The sequence below is a fragment of the Trichechus manatus genome, unplaced genomic scaffold, assembly GCF_000243295.1.
Source record: "Trichechus manatus latirostris isolate Lorelei unplaced genomic scaffold, TriManLat1.0 scaffold00077, whole genome shotgun sequence".
Classification (NCBI taxonomy): Eukaryota; Metazoa; Chordata; class Mammalia; order Sirenia; family Trichechidae; genus Trichechus; species Trichechus manatus.
Genome location: NW_004444013.1, coordinates 442,559 through 453,789, shown reverse-complemented (window position 1 = coordinate 453,789; position 11,231 = coordinate 442,559). Strand labels below are relative to the sequence as shown.

The window sequence follows — 11,231 nt, the reverse complement described above, 5'->3', positions numbered from 1 at the left end:
TGTCCCTCGGTGTCTGGTGGAACAGTTTTCTTTACTCGAGTGCGGTGGATCTAAGCTTTGAGACCATTGAGTTTGATGGCATGAAGAGTTGCTACTAACACCTCAAAAGGATCGGTCCTCTTCTGCTGGAGAATCTCCAACTTCCAGGCTCTTAGGAAGACCCAATCACCAGGCTGGAATGGGTGCCCAGATACTTCAGGCTCAGATGGGATCCTCAGGTGTGCATACCTGTAGAGAGAAGACAGAGTCACTCAAAGAGATTGCAAGTATTTAGTAACTTGAACATCTCCAACCTCGTGGAGGGAGGAAGGTTGGTCATTATTAAGACAAGCTATGTTGGTCATATTGGAGTTCTGTAATAAAGTGTGTCCATATAATAGCTCAAATGGGCTAAGTTTTAGTTTGCCTCTAGGGGTGGAATGAACTCTCAATAAGGCCATAGGCAGTGCCTTTGTCCATACCAACTTAATCTCTTGGCACCGCTTTGCTAGGTGTCTCTTCAGGGTCTGGTTAGTCCACTCTACTTTACCAGTGAACTGGAGTCTCCAGGGTATGTGGAAGTTCTAATTAATGTCTGGGGCAGTTGCCACCGATTGCACCACAAAGACCACAAAATGAGACCCATTGTCTCAGTCAATCGAGACGGGAAGCCCGAACAGAGGGATGATTTCATTCAGGAGGTGCTTCACAACCTCAGTGTCCTTTTCAGTCCTTCAAGGAAACGCTTTAACCCAGTTAATGAAGGTATTGTGAAAGACTAGCATATATTTGTAATTCCCAGGATCTCTGGCCATCTCAGGGAAATCCACCTGCCAGTCATCTCCAGGCATTGCCCCAGTTTGCTGGACCCCTGGGGGTGCTTCAGCAGTGTACTTGAGATTACTTTTCGGGCAGGTGGGGCAAGCCTTTACCACTGTTGAAATAGCGACATGGACCTTTGGTCCAATTAAATGTCTCTTAACCGAATCATATAGTCCATCGCCTTCATAAAGTGTGGGCTGGTGGCCTCTCTGTAGGATAGGATGAACGAGTTTTGATGGAATGAAAATCTTTCCATGGAGGGTGTACAGCCATCTGTCCTTATTTAGAGTGGCCCCTCAGGTCTTGGCAATGTCTTTATCTTGTTGGGAATAGTCCAAGTGGAGGTCAGGTGGCAGGAACTCTAAATAAGGAATTAGCGGGGCTACTACAATAGGTTTCTGTTGGATTGCAGCTTTCTTTGCTGCTGCATCTGCTTTGTAATTACCCCTGGCCACAATGATGTCCCTTTTCTGATGCCCTCCGCAGTGTACTAACACTACTTGGGTGGGTAGGAGAAGGGCTTGTAACTGTTGTAAGATCCGTTGAGAATATTTAATGTCTACCTCCTGCTGTTAGGAGTTCTCTTTCCTTCAAGACTGCCCCGTGTGCATGCAATACCCCAAATATGTACTTGGAATCAGTACAAATAGTAGCTCGCTTACCTTTGTCAATTTTAAGGACCTGCAGCATGACAAGGACCTTGGCCTTCTGAGTGGAGATATCGAGGGAAGCACATTAACCTCTAGAACCTCCTCCAAAGTGACCACATATCCAGCTTTCCTTTCTCCTTGTTCCATGTAACTGCTTCCATCGGTGAACAGTTCAAGGTCTGGGTTTTGGAATGGTTGGTCAATGAGGTCAGGCCGACTGGCATACACCAGGTCAATGGTCTTTAGACAATCATGTTCCTTTTCTTTCTTTGGCAAGGTAGGCAGTAGGGTGGCCAGGTTCAAACCAGCAGTTTCTTGTAGAGTGATGACTGGGTCATCTAACAGCTCTGCTTGGTACTGGGTCATTTGCCCCGGGAATATCCAATGTGACCCTCTGTGCTCTAAGATAGTCAGAACCGAGTGGGGGGGGGGGTCACCCGGAGAGGTTATCCAAGGGTGAGTTTCTCAGATTCCTTGATGATTAGCACTGTGGCCACTACTGCCTGAAGACACACTGGTCATCCTCTGATGATCAGATCTAACTACTTTGAGAAGTATGCTACCAGACCCTTCCGAGTCCAGAGAGTCTGTGTAAGTACCCCCACCGCCAATCTGGTGGACTCGTACAAACTGGTCAAAAGGTTTCCCCGTATCAGGGAGTCCTCAGGCCAGGGCTTCTATCAACTTTGTTCTAATGGTATCAAAAGACTGTTGCTATGTCGTGGTCCATTCTAAGGGGATCAGTATCTTTTCTGTCTAAGTCTTGGTATAAAGGTTTGGCAATAATTCCAAAATTTGGGATCCAGATACAACAAAGATCTGCCATTTCCAAAAACTTTGGAGCTGTCTCTGGTTGGTGGTGGCAGCCAATTTGCAGATAGCATATTTTTGGGTGGGAAGGAGTTCCCGCTCTCCCTGTCTGATTTTAAAACCCAGGTAAATCATTTCCTTTTGGTTGACCTGAGATTTTTCTTCTGAGACCCGATACCCTGCATTTCCCAGGAAGTTCAAAAATTCTATGGTGTTCTGGACTGAGTTGTACTCACTGCAACTGGTGATGAGTAGGTCTTCCATGTATTAGAGGAGGACACCATTGGTCAGGGTCAGTTATCTTAGTTCTTGAGCCAAAGATGATCCAAAAAGAGTAGGACTGTTTTTAAAGCCCTGGGGGAGGACTTGCCAGCACAACTACTGTTTCTGTCCTGTTCCTGTGTCCTCCCACTCGAAGGCGAAGATTTCCTGACTTTTATCCTTTTTCTCCTCCACTTGGATGCAAAAGAAGGCATCCTTAAGGTCTAGCACAGTGAACCTGGAAAATGTGGGTGACAAGGTCAACAGCAAGGTATATGGGTTGGGAACTACAGGGTGGACTGTGACTATTATCTGGTTTATGGCTTGCAGATCCTGAATGAACTGGTATTCTCTGTCACGGATTGAATTATGTCCCCCAAAAAATGTGTGTATCAGTTTGGCTGGGCCATGATTCCTGGCATCCTGTGATTTTCCTATATGTTGTAAACCCTGCCTCTATGATGTTAATGAGGGAGGATGGGTGGCAGTTGTGTTAGTAAGGCTGGACTCAGTCTACAAGATTGAATTGTGTCCTGAGGCAATCTCTTGAGATATAAAAGACAGAAGTGAGCAGAGAGACATGGGGATCTCATACCACCAATAAAGCAATGCTAGGAGCAAAGCGTGTCATTTGGACCCGGGGTCCCTGTGTAGAGTAGCTCCTAGTCCAGGGGAGCATTGATGAGAAGGCTGACAGAGAGAAAGCCTTCTCCTGGAGCTGATACCCTGAATTTGGACTCTTAGCCTACTTTACTGTGAAGAAATAAATTTATCTTTATTAAAGTCGTCCATTTGTGGTATTTCTGTTATAGCAGCACTCGGTGACTAAGACATTCTCCATTTTCCTTCTTTACTAACAGGATGGGAATGTTGAACTGTGACTGAAGCGGTCTGAGTAGTCCATGTTTCAGGTATCTAGTGATGATTTTGCCCAATGCCTGTCAAGCTTCAGCTTGCATGGGATACTACTTAAGCATTGGAGGAACTATACCAGGTAACAATTCAATGTCAACGGGAGGGACTTTTTTGCTCTCCCCAGTATTTTGTTGGCCCACACCCATGACGCTACTGCATCTTTGATATCTGGATCTAACCCTCGGTAGTGTTCTTTTTTCCCGTACTTAGTTGGTGGACAGATAGTGTCAGCCATTTGTAACTGCCCTTGTTTCCCATAGGAACTTACATTTGCATGTTTCCGTTGTTAAAATAGATCTGTGCTTGTAGTTTGCACAGTAAGTATCATAGCAGGAGAATGGGGCAATAGGCATGCAAAGGAAGGAATGTGTTAAAGATTTTCTTGTATAGAGCAAGTTAGAGGTTGTAGGAAGGGAAGGTGCTCTTCTTTTCCTGATGCTCCCACAACAGATACCATCTGCCTCATCAGGTAACTTTCTTTTAGGTCAGAACTGAGTGGGTCACCCCAGTATCTGCCAAAAACTTTGCATGTTCTCCCTCCACCTTCATTATAACCAGAGGCTTGGGTGGAGGACTTGCCTTTTGTACCCCTCAATCTGAGTCTTCCCTTGCTGGCATTACAGGATATTAGGTCACTTCAGGCCCCTTATTGTTTCTGCCTTGAATCTTGGGACCTTCCCTTTTCTAGTGTCTGTTCTCCTTGCACCATGCACACTGATCATAATCTAATGGGGACTGGGCCTTGGAGGTTCCTCTCTGCCCAAACATCCTTCTTCTTCTTGGGTTATTAGGTGTCGGGTCTCCTCCACTCAAGGCAGCTGCCAGGAATGCTGCCTGCCTTTTCTGTTCTGAAATTTTCCTCTTTTCTTTTTCTGGATCTCAGTTGGAATATACTTGGTAAGCTATTTCAACTAGTCGAGAGTTACCTAATTCTACATCCCCTTCAACTTTTTGAAGTTTCTTTCGAATAACCAGCGTGATTTGCCCGATAAATATCACATTAGTCATTTGGGCATTCTTGGGGCTTTTGGGGTTGGTGTCTGTGAACTGTCTGAAAGCTTCATAAATTCTCTCCAGAAACTTTGATGGGTCTTCATTAGACTCTTGCTTAACCCCATACACCTTAGTAAGATTCTTCTGCTTTGGCACTCCCTTCTTCAACCCTTCTAAGAGACACACCTGATGATAAGTAAGTCAGGTGCATCCCTTGGCTGTGTTCTGTGTGCCAGGGTCCCCTGTTGGGAACACCTCTTCCCCTGACAAATTTGCTGCTTGCAGCTTATGGAGTCTGTCAGCCTCTGCCTTAACCCTTTCAATCACCATGTGATGCTTTTCTGGAGTTAGGACCACATCTAATAGTGCCTGACAGTCTGCCCAGTTGGGGTTGTGGGTGTGAAAAATGGAAGTAAAAAGATCTTGCATTCTCTTAGGGTCCTCCCAAAACTGGGACAATGATTTTTCTAGTTGTGCAGATCACAGGTTGAGAAGGACCAGTGAACCCAGACCATACCTGTGTCTCCTACTGGGACCTGATGAAGAGGGTGCATGCTTCTTGGTGGTTGGCATGAACATGGTCCTAAGATACTAGGGCTGTCTCAAGAACCGTTCTCCCCCAAGGTATTTTCAGTTTCCCTAACAGCCAAATCAGGGCGCCTAAAAGTTGTTCTGCTCTGCGTGTGGGGTGGCAAGCCCACTGGTAGGACAAAAACACCTAGGAGGGGTGAATACAAATGTTGAGGGGGTTTAACAGTGGGGGCTGTCACTAGCTTGGTGGCTCCATTGGAAGAGGCAGGGCATGGGGGGGGGGCTATGCAGGTGCCTAAATGGGAGAGGGTCGTGTGGGTACTGAAGAGGCAGGAGCTGGAAGATCAGGAGGGAGGACCTGAAGTCATGATTTGTCAGTCTCTTTCTGAACTAAGATTTTACATCTCTTCTGTAACTCTTTGTTCTGGTACAGAGTCTTGAAAGCTTCCACATAACACTTTTCATCCCATTTACCCTCACGAGTACAGAAAAGATCAAGTTGGAGGATGGTATTATAATTTAGAGACCCAATGGCTAGCCATTTTTACCCATTTGCCAATTCATATTGGGGCCATGTAGTGTTATGAAAGAAAATCATCTTTTTCTTTTTCATAGGGTCTGACCTCAAATATTCCCAGTTCTTAAAGAAGCATCCTAGCTGGCTGCATTCTGGGATCCCTTGAACGTTTCCCATTTTCTGGACACACACACACCTTACACACTCACACTACCTAATTTGGTGCACCTACTTAATAACAGATACCTAGGGCCTTTAACACCCTCAATGGTCAATTCCTCCTGCTACTTGGGACTGTTCTAAGGCCTTACCTAGGAATTACTCTGTTACTTACCAAATAACCCAGGCACGTGTTGTGTCTCCAAGGAGTCACCATTGGGTCTGAGGCAGGTCAAACTTTAGGGCTGCCCCACGGTCTCCTGGAGAATTCCCTGGGTGGTACTAGACGTCAGGAGGGGTCCCCAGCACGGCCCCTTTCAGGAACCAAGTGATGACCCCTGTATGGCTTACCAGAAATGTTGCCAAGTGGAAACCCCAGATTTTGCTCCTTGTGACTCATCACAGCCAATAAACAAGAGTCTGAGGTGGGAGATTAGAAGGGTGCCTTTATTTCTTTGAGCAAGAAAAGGAACAGTCAGGGCTGTTGCCTTCAAGACTGCTCACAGACAGCTTGGGGAGGCAAGCTTTTACAGAGAGCAGACAAGGAAATGTAAATTTATCATGAATGTTCTCCGTGCAGGCACCCAGAGCTTGGGGATGACTACGCATTTTCTTTAGACAAGTGTTCTATTCCCTGGGGGAAGGAAGAGGTAGATTTTCCTTCATTGGCATGTTAAGCCTTCACCCAGAGGCAGGGTGCTTATATATATTTTGCACTTAATGAGCTGATAAGTCACTTAAAATGCCAAGATGGCATTGAAAACCTGCTAAAACAAATACAGGCCAGCTATGGCCATTATGTGGTTATCTTGTCAAGGACAATTCCAGGAAAAATGTGTGGCCTGTTCCACTCTGTATAAGAGAATAAGCCAGAGTAGGTTATTCAAAGAGGGGTTGGGCTCTGAAGCTGCCTGCCTCAAGAGGGTGGGGGATGGGGCAGTGAGGGGGTGCTGTCAGTTGGTGGGCCTCCAGCAGGCATGATGCGGGTGCGGTGAGTGCAGTGAATGCTCTTAACTTTTGCTGAGAGGGGAGCACTCCTACCTGACCCTGGAATGGCGGGGGCTCCTGCTTGGCAGCACCATGTTATGGGTGCGCTGGCTGGTTAGATGTGAGGGGGAGGCTGCACAGAGGCGGGCTGGGTAGGGAAACTCTAGATATTACTCTATGGATTTACTGTTCAGTGGGCGTTTCCTGTCCAAATGAACAGGCATCACCACTGGTGAGTTACCCCATGCCTTGTTACTGGCTCCCTTCCTTCTCTGTGGTTGGCAGGATCACTTAGCTTCTCACCTGCCTTCCTGTACTTTCCCTTTTTTGAGCCTTCTTGTGTCCTGGTGGTGCAGTGGGTTAATCACTTGGCTACTAACCAAAAGGTCAGAGGTTCAAACCCACCAGCCCCTCCACAGGAGAAAGATGTGGCAGTCTGCTTCCATAAAAATTTACAGCGTTGGAAGCGCTATGGGGCAGTTCTACTCTTTATATAAGGTTGCTGTGAGTCAGAATTGACTCTACAGCAACAGGTTTGTGTCTTGCTCACTTTGTTTTATTCCAGGTTTGTTTACCCATTGTCTCGTCTCCTGTTGTGAGTTATGTAGAGTTGCCTTCCTGTGCTCCTCACCTAGGTACGCTGCTTGCTTTGTCTCAATATGGCCACACTGGGCAGGTCCAGCTGGCAGGGCACTGATGATCCATAATTCTCCATGTTTGCTGTTTTTGTACGGTCTCTCCTTACACTTGGCACTTGGTCCAATTCTTCAGCCTTTCATTTAATGCTCAGGGTTCCAAAGTTGTCATCTATATCCGTTTCATTTGTTTTCTCGAGTTTTTGTTGTAAGGGGGATGTTATGTGGCGTCTGACTCTGCCACCATCTTCGCCTGTCTCTCCAACAGGCATTTCTTATGCTAGACTGTAAGGTCTCTAAGGGCTGTCTTGTTCACATTTTTATCCCCAGCACTTAGCACATGGTTCCTGGCATATGGTATGAAAGTTGGGAAACTAAAGCTCAGAGCCACACAAGCTAGTGACAGAGGCAGGTCTACAATCCAGGTTCCAAGTTCTCATCCTGAGGTTCACCCTGGCACTTTGGGGGTCTGCTCAGTACCTATCCAATTATGTGGCTGGTGGAGGACCACCCCAAAATCCTGAATGAGAAATACATCATACCCTGCTGGGAGCAGCTTGTACTGGTGAAATAATAGGTTCACACCAGTTCCAGGGGAGGGAGTTGTGACTGAACTGGAGGCAGCAGGAAGTGGCTATGTTACTACCAGCTAAAAATGAAAGAGAGGAAGGACCATGCAGATGCCCCTTTCTTTTCACTCTCAGTCAGTCTGGGAAGGAGCCTAGGAAGGGAATGGGGCAGTTACATATGTGTGGAAGTCCTGGGGTGCACACTCAGCATGAATGTCAGGAGGACAGAGTGGACCGCGAGTGGCCCTTCACTGTGCTGCATGCAGATCTCGTCACAGACTTCTCCCAAATTCCTCCTGTCGGTACTTGTCCCCTTCTATGAGGTTGAGTGGTCCCTGAAGATAATTCCAAAGAATTTTGTGGTTGAGAACAAAAGCAACTCTTCTGACCCAACAATGGAGGAAGACCTGATACTCATGGGGAGGCAGGTGGGTAAGTGATTATCTGGAGGAATGGGAGGTCGGAGCTCATCACTTGGGGTCTCTAGCCAAGAGCTATTGGCTAAGTCAACACTTATTGTTAGAAGAGCAAAACCTATTGCCGTTGAGTTGATTTCAACTCCCAGTGACCCTATAGGACAGAGTAGAACTGCCCCATAGGGTTTCTAAGACTGTAAATCTTTACAGAAGCAGACTGCCACATCTTTCTCCCATGGAGCGGCTGGTGAGTTCAAACTGTCAACCTTTCAGTTAGCAGCCAAGCGCTTTACTGCACCACCACGGCTCCTTAGAAGAGCAAAAGCAGAAGGAATTAGATGGAGGTTGAGCTAGATAGAGGCATAAGCATTCGCATCATCCTATCCTCTTACAACAATTCTAGAAGAAAACAAGTACAAATTGATGAAATTGATAATCTCAGAACTCTGGATATAAATTAAAGGTCCCATAGGGTCAAAGTAACCCTGAATCAAGAAAAAGACAGCATACAGAAGGCAGGAGAGTGGAGATTCACTGAGCATCCTCACCCTACCCGTTATCCCAGATTAGTGCAGACATTTTGGGGTGGCTGCAGCTGGCACCCTCAGGCAGGGAGCCCAGAGTGGAAGCAGAACAGAGAACACAAAGTGGGTTGGAGGTACAGAGTAATCAGTCCTGGAATGGTGCAACAAGGTGGATGTGGGGCAGACCAGGGCTCCTGAGCAATGAAGCCAGGGATGAAGAGGCTCCAAAACCACAGAATGGGCCAGAAACCCCAAGTAGGCAGACCTGGGAAAGAGCAGCAACTGATGTGCACTGACAGCACTGCATGTTGCAGTCGAAATGAGTCCTCGGAAAGAGCAACTTGGGGAGAATAGTGTGGACCAGACTTAAAAAAAAATTATTTTGTTGTTGAGAACACACACAGCAAAACTACACCAATTCAACAGTTTCTACATGTTTTGTGACATTGATTATATTATTCGAGTTGTGCAACCATTCTCACCCTTCCTTTCTGAGTTGCTCCTCCCTCATTAACATAAATTCATTGTACCCTAATGTTCCTATCTAATCTTTTGAGTTGCTGTTATCAGTTTGGGCCCTTACAGACAGTTCTTCAAAGAGCATACTGGTTAAGGCAGATATTTTTTACTAGTTAAGCTAAACTATTGATTGGTCTTAAGACTTTAGGGAATATTTTTGGTTTAAAGTTAAAAAATTATCTCAGGGCAATAATTTCAGGGGTTTACCAAACTCCATGGCTCCAGGAAGCTGGAGTCCATGAGAACTTGAAATTCCATTTTGCATTTTCCCCCTTTTGATCAGGATTCTTCTATAGAATCTTTGATCAAAGTGTTCAGTAATGATAGCTGGGCACCATCCAGTTTTTCTGGTCTCATGACAAAGGAGGCAGTTGTTCATGGAGGCAATTAGCCACACACTGCATATCCTCCTCCTATTCCTGATTCTCCTTCTTCCTCTGTTGCTCCAGGCGAATAGAGATCAATTGTTGTGACTTGGATGGTCACTTGAAAGCTTTTAAGACCTCAGGCACTATGCAACGAACTAGGAGGTAGAACAGAAGTACTAAACATTAGATCAATTAACCAAATTTCTAAACCTAGGAACCAAATTCCACCAGATGTTTGGTTGTACATAAGCAGCATCAGCAGCTACTGTTTGTTTTTGTTGTTGTTGTAAATATATCTATCACACAACTTTTTGACAATTTAACTTTTTACAGGTGTACAACCTACTGACAGCAATTACAGTAATTGGCTGTGTAACCCTATCCTTAATCAATGTGATATTTCCATCACAATTAACCCCCCTTCCTTCCTCCCTTCCACCCCTGGAAACCACTAATACACTTTGTTTTCTGTACGTTTATCTTTTCCTGTCTTTTTATATAAGTGCCGTTGTTGTTGCTAGGTGCCATCGAGTCGATTCCTACTCATAGCGACCCTATGCACAATAGAACGAAACACTCGTCCTTTGCCATCCTCAAAATCGTTGTTATGGCACCATGTTGCAGCCACTGTGTCAATCCATCTCCTTGAGGGTCTTCCTTTTTTTCTCTGACCCTCTACTTTACCAAACATGATGTCCTTCTCCAGGGACTTGTCCCTCCTGATAACATGTCCAAAGTATGTGAGATGTAGTCTCGCCATCATTGCTTTTAAGGAGCATTCTGGTTGTACTTCTTCCAAGACAGATTTGTTAGTTCTTTTGGCAATCCATGGTATATTCAATTTTCTTCTCCAAGACCAGAATTCAAAGAAGTCAATTTTTCTTCGATGTTCCTTATTCATCATCCAGCTTTCGCATGCATATGAGGCGATTGAAAACACTTTGGCTTGGGTCAGGCACACCTTAGTCGTCAAGGTGACATCTTTGCTTTTCAACACTTTAAAGAGGTTTTTTGCAGCAGATTTGCCCAATGCAATGCTTCTTGATTTCTTGACTGATGCTTCCATGGGTGCTGATTGTGGATCCAAGTAAAATGAAATCCTTGACAACTTCAATATTTCTCTGTTTATCATGATGTTGTTTATTGGTCCAGTTGTGAGGATTTTTGTTTTCTTTATGCTGCGGTGTAATCCATACTGAAGGCTGTGGTCTTTGATCTTCATCAGTAAGTACTTCAAGTCCTCTTCACTTTCAGCAAGCAAGATTATTTCATCTGCATAACCAAGGTTATTAATGAGTCTTCCTCCAATCCTGATGCCCTGTTCTTCTTCATATAGTCCAGCTTCTTGGATTATTTACTCAACATACAGATTGAATAAGTATGGTGAAAGGTTACAATCCTCATGCACATCCTTCTTGACTTTAAACTGTACATTATTCCCTTGCTCTGTTCAAAAGACTGCCTCTTAGTCTATGTACAGGTTCCTCAGGAGCACAATTAAGTGTTCTGGAATTCCCATTCTCCACAATGTTATCCATAATTTGTTATGATCCACACAGTCAAATGCCTTTGCATA

General features: G+C 45.3%; 1 pseudogene; it reads right to left on the bottom strand.

The window, feature by feature from the left end:
- Positions 1-2,639: 2,639 nt before the first annotated feature.
- LOC101340837 (putative adhesion G protein-coupled receptor E4P) overlaps positions 2,640-11,231 on the bottom strand; it is a 145,146-nt pseudogene continuing 136,554 nt past the window's right edge.